This window comes from Pinus tabuliformis, chromosome Q (genome assembly GCF_031772625.1).
Source record: "Pinus tabuliformis cultivar Carrire ecotype Pingquan chromosome Q, CPIR1, whole genome shotgun sequence".
Taxonomy (NCBI): Eukaryota; Viridiplantae; Streptophyta; class Pinopsida; order Pinales; family Pinaceae; genus Pinus; species Pinus tabuliformis.
In genome coordinates, this window is record NC_142296.1 from 549,527,369 (window position 1) to 549,540,367 (window position 12,999).

Genomic DNA, 12,999 nt, shown 5'->3' on the forward strand with positions numbered 1-12,999 from the left:
GTCTTCCTTAAACTCTTGCCCTTTGTTGCTCAAATTTATGCCCAAAATACACATGGGATTGTCCTTTATTTCCAAATTGATCAATTACATAGTCAGGTCATTTAAACCTATCCAAAACCTTCCAACAATCCATATCTCAACCAAGAATGAATCCCATCACACCATGGCTATCAAGGAGTTGGCAAGGCAAGGCTAGGCTAAAATCATTGTCAAACCAGGAAAAACCCATGCCATTGACAACAAATGAACCAAATACGCAAATGCATGCATCATGCATTCACACTTTAGTTAGGAAATCATACATGCAACTTGTTACCTGCAAGTCATCCTATTGAGACTCCTTGATCCAATCCTTCCTTGCTTGTCTTTTGCTTTCCTTGTCCTTCCTTTCTCCCCTTGGTGCTCTTCTCTCTCTCTAATTCTAAATCCAAACTACCCCAAATTGACACTTTGATGCCTTTTTATTATTGGTGTCTCTAATTTCTTCATTTTCCCTCTATTTTCCTTTAATTTCCTCGTCATGCAAACCTATGACCTTTCATCTCCATTTTCTCCTATTTTCCTTTATTTTCATAAATAAATGTCAATAATTGCCACTTTGCCTTTCCAAATCCTTTGCCAATTTTCCCTTAGCCATAATAAAACAAAATGAGCACCCACTAAGATGTTTTTCCCAACATTCAACTTGAAATACGTGTCCCATGACTTTGGTATTTTTTTTTTAATTAATCTTTAAATAAACTTTTAACCTGAAACTAAGCTGTTACAAAATCCACAAAAATTTTGATTCAATTATTCCAACAAAATTGTTTAAAATCTTTCCCCTCCCACCACTCCTAAATATTCATTTGAATTTTAAAATACGTTAAAATTTGTAATAACAAAATATAAATAAAAAGTGCCAAAGATTCAACACTAAATATTATTATTTAGATATCTTATTTAAATGAGGAGCACTAACCACATTCTTTTTGTAATTTTGTATAATTAACGTACTAAAACCAACGAAGAAAAGTTTAAAATATATAAATCAATGATAGATTCAACCTTCCTACTCAACATAATCTGAGTCTAACTAATTAATAATATCATACACTCTTCATATGGCTAAGCATGTTACATTGTACATATATGTTTATGCCAAGTATGTTACATTATACATATATGTTTATGCCAAGTATGTTACATTATACATATATGTTTATGGTAGACAATGTATTTTAAATCTGCATATAAGAAAAATGCAAGTCACCGTTTAAGGTTTTAATGTTGAAGTGAATTCATGTATATGAAATGAATTAAATGAGTTGAATTTAATGATCAAAATATCGTAAATGAATTTGTAAATTATATATAGTTGTATTAATCTTTATTTTCATTATGTTTTTTTATATTAAATTTGTAAAGTGTTTTTCTACGTGTAATAGCAATAGTTTTAAGGATTAGTTTAATTGGGCAAATCTTTGTCGTTAAAGTGCATTTACTATTAAGAGGTTACGGGTTCAATTCTCTTGACACTCTCGAGATCAAGCTTTATAGTTGAGCCCAGAGGAAATGATCCATTCGAGTAAATATCTCTGGTACACATATTCTGTGAATATAGCGTTTACTAATCTTTGAGGTCCATGAATCACATAATATATATGTTTATAATTTTTTTTAATTAACTCAATAATCAAAATATTGTAATATAAATGAAAAGTTAATCAAAACTATATAATATATTTTTTTGATTTGTCCATTACATATGTATGTATTTTTTATAACTATTTGTGTTTTTTTCCATTAGAAATACAGTCTCTCATTTACTTATATACCAAGCATTTCAAGTAAAAATGTTAATAACTTGCTAATTCTATATGGATTCTCTCTTTTTCCTCAATTTTTAGAAGAAACAACAATAATGACAACCATTTGAAATATCAAATGGTAACTCTAATTAATTAAATAAAATTTGATTTAAAAATTCACATTTTTTTTTAATAAAATTATCTACCATCAAAATAACCATTAAATCAGTTTCTAATATTTTAGAAAATAAAAATACAAACTTGGAGTTCATTCAACTTTCGACAATTTTGTTTTTTTTTTAAATGAATTTTTCCATTTTATATAGCATTTTGGAGATTCAAGACTTTCCTACCAACAAAATGATGTAGGGCATAGTTACTTGTTTAGCATCTTCAATTCATTTTCTCACAAATTAATCCAACAAAATGATGCAGGACATAGTCACTTGTTTAGCGTCTGCAGTTTATCTTCTCACAAATTAATCTTATTATCATATGTCATTTCACTCCAGTTGACTATAACCAACATTGATCCATCTCAAATATGGATCTAACATAAGCCGAGAGGGATCCAATTTCTTCAAGTGCAATTTTTTTTATGAGCCGAAATTATTTAAACGTTTTGTATAGGTTTTTTTTTTTTGGTTGACATGAGAAAAATTTCAACTTTAATTATGGACAAACATCCTTACACATCATACCGAGTTGTAGAATGAGCCTCTCAGCCAAAAAATAATCATATTATCATATCCCATTTTACAACAGTTAACTACGCTAATGATAAATACTACATTGATGATATATTCATCCCGGGAAAACATTACTTTGTTTAACATATGGGACGGTGTTTGGACGATTTGAGGCATGCCACTGATGTGTGTGGCATCCCTCTATAATTTTAATAAAAATAAGTTTATTACACTCTCCCCTTTTAGAAGGAAGCTAATGAAGCAATATATTAAGGTATCAAATTGATATTCACATCATGTATCTCTTACTTAAAATGAACACAAAATCAAAGAAGAAGAAAAAGAGAACATGGGTTCCTCAGCGTGACATTTTAAATAAATGTTCAAAATGTAAGTGGTTCATAAAATAAAATTAAGTTAAAAATGGAATGGGCTTTAATCATGGTTTTTTAAATAATTTTTCAAATTTGAGCAAGTGATGCATCTAATAGGTAAGAAACAAATAAGTTGTTTTTAACATGTGGATGTTCAATATTTTTAATATTGATGAAGAGTAATAGAACATTTATAAGTGCATTAATAGCAATAAAACATTTATAATTGTATTATACAATATATTTGTAATGTTTTAATGAAAGGTTTAAAGGATTTTAGAGGGGGTTTATGGTTTACTTCTGATTATAAATAAATATATTGGGATTTTGAAAATATGATAAAAGTTATATGGTTGTAATGAAGGTTTTGGAAGGGAATGATGCATGATTTAAAGCGTAAAGATATTATTAAGTATTATGAAAGATGTTTATAAATTATAATTTTTTATATGTTAATGTTTATGAATTTTTATATGTTAATGTTGTAAAATGTTAGTATGTTTTTTTATGTGAATATTTCTATTTTTGTTTTTCATTCATACTATTATTATGAATATAAATGTATATATTGTTAACTTATTTTTTTGCTAGCACCAAAGTGATCACAAAGTGTGGCTATCAATTATATGCTCTTATATATATATATATATAAATAAATAAATGAGAACATTACTTTAATTATTAAGTTTAATTAATTATTTTCCCTAAATAAGTTACTAAAAATCTCAATAACTAGTGTGTATCATAAGAATCAACATGTTCATGGTTTTATTATGGAAACATGGTATATATGATTTCACCATTATGATGATATTTCATAAAATTTATTATTCAATTATTAATTTAATGTGATGGTTATGTTAGATCTTAAGGTTTTGTGATCTATAATATCGTAAGCATGTCTTTGGGATTAATCACATCAGTGTTATTTGGTCGACGTTTCAAACCAGCTAATGTGGTTCATCCTCAGGACAAAGGTGAAAAAATCAATAGATCTTAATGAATAAATAGTAAGGATGCATCAGAGTCCAGAATTAGTTGTTAGGAAATTAGTTATTTAATTAATAAATTAATATATTTTTATTTTTAAATTCTAACAAAAAACTAGTTGTTATGAAATTAGTTGTTAATTATAAATATCTAATTATTTATTAATTATTAAAATTAAAATTATCATTATTATATATATGATGATGATGATGATGATGGTTAACGTCCACTGAGACCAAACTTTTGTCTATCGGACCTAAAGAAACGAAATATTATTTAGTTTGATTTAAGATTTTATTCCTATGCTAAAAAAGCTTGGAGAGAAGCCTCCCGAGCTCACTATAATTTTGACATTGTAAAAGCTAGGAAGGTCAGTATTGCAACAAATATTATGAAACTGAGATCTAATGTGGTTGTATGTGGGGCACTCTAAGAGGAAGTGATTTTCATCCTCAATGTTCATATTCTCACAGAGATGGCATATCCATTCCATCCATGGTGTTTTAGGAACTGCCCAACGACCCGTTTCACTATGGAGCTTATGAGAGTTCGTTCTAATCTTGGTTATATTAATTTTCTTCTTTGAGCTAGTTAAAACAGAGAAATACTTTTGATATTCTAGGGTGGGGTTGATGACCTCCTTATAATATCTTAATTTCTTTTAGCTGTTAAATCTTTCTCACACCACATTTTTTCTTTGAACTTAGAAGTAACAATATTTTTAATGTTATTAATGTTTTGCAATGCAACATTCTCGTCAATCTCCCAATGGTTTAACCAGGCTCTGGTGTCTTTATACCAACCTTGTTTGAGCCTTAGGTGGTTTTGGCTAGAATTTAAAGCTAGCTTAGGAAGTCTATGGTCTCCTATGCTATTGAGTTTGTTCTTGTACAACATAAACCTAGTCATAGCTAGGCTCTTGATAGAGGAAAGACCCACTTCTATAAGGAGAATAGGATAGGGTGTATTGCTTTTAATTTTGAGGTTATACATTATAAAATGCTTCTGGATTTGCTCAATCTTTCTCCAGGATTCTCTAGAGATGCTGCAACCCCAAACCTCACATCCATATAAGATAATAGGAGTGACTAAAGTTTCAAAGAGGAACTTTTTTCTATCCCACATTACGAGGTTTTCCGTTTTACAATTATTTTCAAGACCAAAATAAGCTTTCCACCCCCCATTAATCCTTTTCTTAATGATATAGTTCCAGTTGAGCTTGTGATGAATATCAATTCCTAGGTACTTGTAAGAAGACACTTCCTCCAAGTTACTATTGTCATACATAAAATTAGCTTAAGTGTCCTTCTTGGATTTGATAATCATAACTTTTTTTTTGTCAGTGTTAATAGTCATACCCATGTTAAAGAAGAAATCCTTAAGAAGTCTAAGTTGCTTATCAAGATCAGATGGTCACCTTGTGAGAAGAATAATATCGTCAGTATAGAGAAGAAGGATGATGACTATCCCAGCTAAGAACATGCCAGCACAACCTGCTTCCTCTAAACAACCTTCTAGCTTGTCGATGTAAATGCCAAATAGGGTAGGGGAGAGGGGGGAACCTTGTTTAACTCTGATATTACACTTAATCTTTTGACCACCCCTCGTTGCTCTTTAACTTGGCAATTACATTCTCTTATAACCTTATAGTGACATCTCTCAACTTGAAAGGAACCTTTAGCTCTTCTAATCTATTCCATAGGTTGTTTCTAGGAACCGTATCGAAAGCCTTTCTAAAGTCCACAAAGAAACAAAAGAGATTGGATTTATCATTGCGACATTCCTCCACAATGATCCTAAGCGTAATGAGGTGGTCCGTTGTTGAGTGTTGCCTTCTAAAACCCGCTTGGCCTTTAGCCCACTTACCTTCACTTTCAAGCCATATGCTCAACTTATTTTCCAAAATAATACCATATAACTTGGCTAAGAGAGGGCTGATCATAATTGTCTGATAGTTAGAGGGGTTATTTGTATCCCCACTTTTAAAAATAGGGATAATGAGGCTTTGAGTCCATGGTTTAGGGAACCCTTTCTTGACCACTTGATTGAAAAGATTGTGGAAGTGGGGGATGAGGAAAGGACCTCCAATTTTTAAGATTTCCACTTGATAACCTTCAATGTCCTTAGCTTTCCTGTTTGCCAGGGCGTTTAACCCCAAAATCATTGTCTTCTAATGAGAAAACTTCTATCATTGTGAGCAGGGTTTCAAAGTTATCCATGACATTTGGAGATTCATAAATCTTTTTAAGATAGGAATTCCAGTCATGTAAAACAATTTTGTTATTATCTTTAGTTTTCCTAGTTAGAATTTGCCTCCAGAATTTCTCAGGAGCTACCTTAGAGAGGTGTAAGAGATTCTCTTGTCTTTTACGAATATACTGCCTTTTTTCCCTTTTAGTTAGGGCTTTGTATATTTTTATCTTGCCAATTTTAAGAGATTCATCAATAGCTTCCTTAATTGCTCTCCTCGCACTTTTATAATCTTTGTGATACCGTGGGCTGGTTTTTCTATTTCTTTTATTGCTTGAAACTTTAATTGAGAACTTGTTAATAGAATATGAGAGGGTTGTAGTAAAATTATGATAGAGGTCTTCTATGTTGTCTATACTAGATAAAGGAAGCAAATTAATTTTTAATTCATTTATAAAGAGGTCGTGTTTATTTCTATCAAATATTAAGTTATTTTGGCTATAAGGGTTATCTTTTATGGTATCTCTATGCATGACAAAATTGAGAGTTATAAGTAAAGGCCTATGATCAGAGTCAGGCTCGCGGTTGTTTAAGATGTCAAAACTTATCATATATATATATATATATATACATATTATTTTTTAATATTTCACTAAGAAATTATTTATTAATAGCATTAAAATAAGACCAGATTCAAACTAATAAAAATATAATTATTTATTTCTTATTTTTATTATTAATAATATTATTATTTAACTAACTTAATTTTTATTTTATAAATAAATAAATCAATTTTATTTTTATTTTTATTATTTAATGCTTGTGATGGTTATGGTTATCATGATGATAGATTTATGATGGTGGCATGTTATTATCATGTCGATATATTGATGCAATTATGAAATTGCTATGGTTCTATGTGTTATCACTCTAAAATTTCCTTAGGATTGTTATCATGGGTCAAAAGAAATATTTAGAGGTAACCACAAACCTACTTTTGAGATCAGGATCTAGCCTTCCTAATGCTCAGAGAGGGCTCTCTCTTTATGATTTAACTTTGTTTAGTTAATTGATTTTAGGCTAGTTATTTAAGCTTGATTGGGTTTTGATTTTGGTTTGGTGGTGGAATCACTGACTTATATGGATAGAGGGATGTCCTTTACCATTGGGCTATGGGGTCAAGTGTCAAGAAAACATGATTGAATAAAGTTCTAAAGATAGTGTTTACAGGGCAAGGTAGCTGAGTAAGTTCAGATCTTTTAGGCTAGAGGGTGAAGTGGTTTTCAATCGGGGTCAAGGAGCAATTAAGGATTCCTCAAACCAGATTATGAGGGAAATGACTTCTTGCACCAAGTTTGTTTCTATGTACCTTTGGTATCAAGGCATAACAAATGGAACTAAAGACCCTGAGATGCTTTACTGAAGGAATGTGCCCATACCACATTTCATAAGGAGTCTTGTTTCTAATAGCATTAGATGGACATCTATACTTTACATATACAACACATAGAACAACATCATCCCAAAACATCAATTTTACATTTTTGAAAAACATCATGTAGCGCACCATATTTAAGATTGTCCTATTCATTCTTTCAGCTACTTCGTTCTGTTGGGGATTATAAGGCACGGTTGTTTGATGTTTGATCCCATTTTGGTGAAGATAGTTTTCAAATTCATTTGAAGTGTATTCTTTTCCATTATCAGTGCGAATAGAGTCAATATGAGATTGTGGATCATTTTCAATCCATGTATGAAAGTTATTGAATGTTTGAAAAGCATTAGATTTGTTCTTCAATAAATAAACCCAACACATTCTGGTGTAGTCATCAATAAATATCATCATATATTTATTTCCATTTGCAGAAGGAATAGGCATTGGACCACATAAATCTGAATGAATGAGTTCAAGTTTTCTATTTGCTCTAGAATATGAATCATGAAAAGACTGTTTGCTATGCTTTCCTAGAATGCAAGCATCACAATGCTTAAGTTTCCTAGGAATTGTAGGCAAACTAGTAACACCATTTTTCTTCAACAAGCAGAGGCTGTCATAGTTCAAGTGTCAAAATCTAGCATGCCATAATAAACTTGATGGAAATTTACCTTCTTCATAATGAGAATTGTATGAGAAATTTTGGGCTTGAGCAGAGGTACCCTGCAGCTTGAGAATCCTTTCTTCTTCTATCCCCGTCATGACAAGTGAGTGGTCTGATGATTTTCTCACCTCAAGCTTGCCATCAAACATATGAATGGAGTGTCCTTGCTGGCAGATGTGGACCAAGGACAACAAGTTTCTCCTTAGCTATGGGAGATATAAAACATGATGCAGAAGAAAGTCTGGAAGACCAGGCAATTTAAGCTTGATTGTACCAAGTCCTCATGGCTTGAGTTTTGATTTGTCTGCAAAGTATACTGCTCCATCAAAATTTTCAGTGAATTCTTCAAAAAAATATCTTCTAAAAGTCATGTGGCAAGTTGCTCCTGAATCAAGCAACCAATCATTTTTCCAAGAACCAAGTGAAGCATTAAATAAGTCTTCATTTACTCCAATATTACAGTGTGCCACAACATAGTGAGCGGATTCAAGTGCTTTACCTTTCTCTTTTTCATTAGTTTTACCTTTGGGTTGGTTTCTTTCCTACTCAATTTTGTCCCAAGGCAACTTGCATGTGGATGCATCATGTGATCCATCTCTTTTGCAGCGTATGCAGTGCAAATTTGACTTTTCTCCTTGAGAGTGTTTGCCCCCTGCATTTGAAATTTCTTCCTCTTCCTCTTCGACCACCTCTTCCTTTGGAATAATCTTGAGCAAGATTCTTCTCTCTATGTGTAAGGCACACAACCTCTTTAGAAGACTTAGGAGCTGTCTTTACCCAAAAGTTTTCTCTCTTTCAACAAATTTTTTTACAAGGGAGTCAAAGGCAATATCTTTGAGGTTTCCATTTGCTTGCAATGACTTAAGATAATTTGATTAAGTGGGATAAAGTTCCTTGAGAAAATCTATCAGAGGAATGTCCAATTCAACATTAGTGACTTTGATATCATGCATAATAGATTTTACTTCTGATGCAAGAGCAAGAGGATCATCATTTTGTAATTCAAGGGTGAAAAATTTAATCAGGAGTTGAACAACTTCAAGTGCAGAGTGTGAGTCATAGAGTTCCTTCAGTTTTTGTAAGGCTTCAAAAGCATTTGAAAATGGCGAAATATGGCGACTCACCTCTTCATTTACTGATGCTGCAATCAATGAATAAGCCTTGCTATTATTATCTTCCCAAATGGTGAATTCCTTGTCTGAAGTAGGTTGTTCTGGCTCTTTGTCTCCATTTCCAACACACACTCCTTTCCACAGCTCATTAAAAATGAGAGTGTGTTTGATTTTCTGTGACCATTCTAGATAGTTCTCCTTCCTGGTGAGAACCACTCCCACAATAGATATCAATGAATGCATTTTTTTTTAAATGTACCCTGCTGCCAATATATAAAAAATGCACTTCTTGTGGTTAAAAATTGCACTCTCATATATTAAAAATAGAGGTATTATTGGGGCAGGTAATATATGGGGGAAGAAGCTAAACAACGTGGTATATGGAAACAACGTTGCATATATACCAATGTTATATATGGGGAGACAACATTATATATGAAAACAATGCTTATAACTTGGGAGACAACATGTTATATATGGAGACAGCATGAAAACAATGCTTATAAATATGGAGACAACATGTTATATATGTGGAACAGAGTTTATAAATATGGAGACATCATGTTATATATGTGGAACAACGTGGAGTTCCCAGATTTTAGAAGCTAGCGTTTAGGAGCATGTTATATATGGAGATAGCATGAAAACAACGCTTATAAATATGTGGAACAACGTTTATAAATATGGATACAACATGTTATATATGTGCAACAACGTGGAGCTGCCAGCATTTAGGAGCCAATGTTTACATACATGAGGGAGTATCACATGTAAGGGATATGTGCATGTAAGGGAGCCAACGTAACCAAATCCTGGAGCAATGTTTATGGAGCGCTTATGTAGAATCCTAGAGCCCTTTAAGCAACATTACAACAATACCCATAAAATAAGACTATTCCAAAGAATGACTGAGCATAAAATGTGTAAAAGGATGCTTAAGAAGTTACAACGTTGAGAATCAAAAGAGTCGAGGGCACCACACCCATAAAATCATGACCATTGCCTAAGGGAAGTATTATCAAACTAATCCAAAATTGACCAAAGCAATAGTTGCACAAAAACATGTCTTCCACCTAGCAGAGAAATAGTAACTTCTTACTCACAACGCCAGAGGGCTTGCTTCTGCTGTGCCAGAGGGTTCCATCAATCAAAGTGTGAACCAGAAGAAGTTCAAAGCAGAACTGTATTTTCTTTTCATCAGCGTAATATGCAGCTGGGAGAGGTATGGGAGAGCAGCGCATGAAAGTGGAGGAGTGTGGGAGACAAGTCCTTCAGTCAGGAATAGAAACGCATATGATAGTGCACTATCCAGGCCTTTGGAGCATGAAAAAGGTGTCAGTTCTACAAAATAGGCAGAATATAGGCCAGGAGGGAGTTACAAGGGCAAACTGTGATGCCAAAGATAGAGCTGGCTCTGATACCATGTCAGGCCAGGAGGTAACTCCTCAAAATGAGAATATATTATTCATATAGGTTGTCTATTATTATATACAAGGGAGAGACTGTTTAGTTTCATCTCTCGATGACTCTCCATTTCCTCTATTATTTATTTACACTTATTTACAGTTGTTCACCCAATCCCTGTGATTAGGTGTCAACATGTTCTTTAAGTTTATTTATTTCAGTGGTTTGAATGGACATGTCCTCCATGGCTTTGACCAGTTTACTTGCTTCATCACTTGGATGAGTTGCTGCTGTTGTTGAACATGTTGTTGATGTAGTTGTTGTTGCAGCTCGAAGTGTTGTAGCTAGTGAAGCTATTGGGGCCAATGAATTTTCCAAAGTTGAAGGAACTGCTGTAGTAATTGTAGGAATAGCAGTGGCAGTGACTGTCTCAATACTGGCTTATTTCATCTGTATTAACTCGTCCAATTGCTTCTCCATTTCTTTTAATTGAGCATTTAATTGAAGAATGAGATCCATCATTTCTTCCTGCTGGGTTTGGATCTCTAGGACATCCTTGGCCTATGGATGCTCAGAAGGAGGAAACTTCAGTTGTTTCTTTAAAGCAGAAATATCCTCATTTTTCTTCTTTATTAGTTTTTCTACATCCTTGATATCGTTTGGATTATACCCAATTTCAATTACCATGTCTTCCAGTGACTTGATTCTGTTATCCTTGGCTTGTGAGGATGCCTTTTCTAACTTAAACTATGATGCGATGTTGTCCAGAGAGCTTTGAAGTTTCTGCATAGTCATTGCTTTGTTAGTCATTGTAGAGTAAATCATTTCACCTTCTTGCTTATGGAATTCAATTTGGTCAATAGGGTGAACATCCCTAGCCAAAACTTCAAACTCTGTCTTCCTGTAGTCTGTTGATGATCTAGGCTGCTGGACTGTAGGCTGCATAAAGGTCATTTGCATTTTACCAATTTTAATGTCAAAGGCTGACATTAATCTATTCTGATTGGCAGGTGTCTGTTTGAAGTACTGGGCATATGTTTCAGCCTTTAATGCCTCATTCCTCAACTTTATTTCTTTGTACTTATCTTTTATATCTTTCTCTTTATCCACTGGTTTGCTGGATGAAGAGACTTTAATGCTAAGATGGTTTTCAATAATTTGAGTATTTGAGGTAGAAGGTTGATGAGTTTCCTCTGACATTGCTGGACCTTTACTCTTTCCAACTATTGTGTCAGTATCAATGATTTCAACTGTCTCAATGGTGTCCTCTTGCTCAGTTACAAGACTAAGCTTGGGCTTCTTTCAGTAACTGATTTCAAACCTGTAATTTGTAGTATCCATTCTAGAGCTAGAGCCTTCTTCCCTATTTCTCTTTACATTTTTGTCCTGCATGGACATAGTTTGTAGAATGGGACTAATACCCATCTGTTCCTGTAGGGTTGGAACCTGCAAAAAGGAACTAGTATCTCTATGCTTTTCCACATCTATTAAAGTATTTTCCAACCATTCTAACTGGTTATCATATCTTTCAGTATCTATCCCGAGCTCATGTATGAAAGGACTTAATTTGAATTTGAGCCTTAGTTTGTTTATGACCCCATTAGGGTCATACTGCCACATAAAACTACTATTGAAGTTCATTTGCTGTAAGATTTTCTCTGCTTCTTGCCCAACTTACCTATTATTAAAAATGAAAGGGCCCAATTGGTTTTTGATCTTAAACGGAGTTTTCTTCCTAACTGACAGAAAATTGACCTCATATGAGTTTATGATATGCCTGAAATACTTTAATGCAAATATCCTCATGGGGGGGTATTTGGGCATCTTGTAGGGAGTGAGTTGGCATCCATATATCCTAATTTCTATGTGGTCCTGATATAGATACCAGTCTCCCACTCTAATATTTTTAGACAACTGTAAAACTCTCTTAATCTCATCATTGATCCTGGGTTGATTTCTACTGGTTAGCATGTTTACAACTGGATGAACAAAGGAATCAATGAACTCTTTATAACTAAAAACAATGGAATATCTTTGGATTAATGGTGTCCAAAAGATGACAGATCTTGGATGGCCCTTAGTGTCTAACTTTTGGATGCTGACTGGAAACCTGTCTGACTGAAAATATAGAAACATGTGAAACAAAACTGAAGAGTATTTGAATACTCTTTCATTTGGCAATCTGATAAACTGCTCATGGATTCTGTCTGCTAAGAACTGAGCAAAGTTAAAAACTGTAGTTGGAGGCTTGCCTGGGCAAAAAATAGACAGGAAAGCAAGCATAACCTCATCTATGAGCATGGTTATACTTTGTTTGGCTCGCTCAGAGAAAATGGTGGTAGCATATGGAG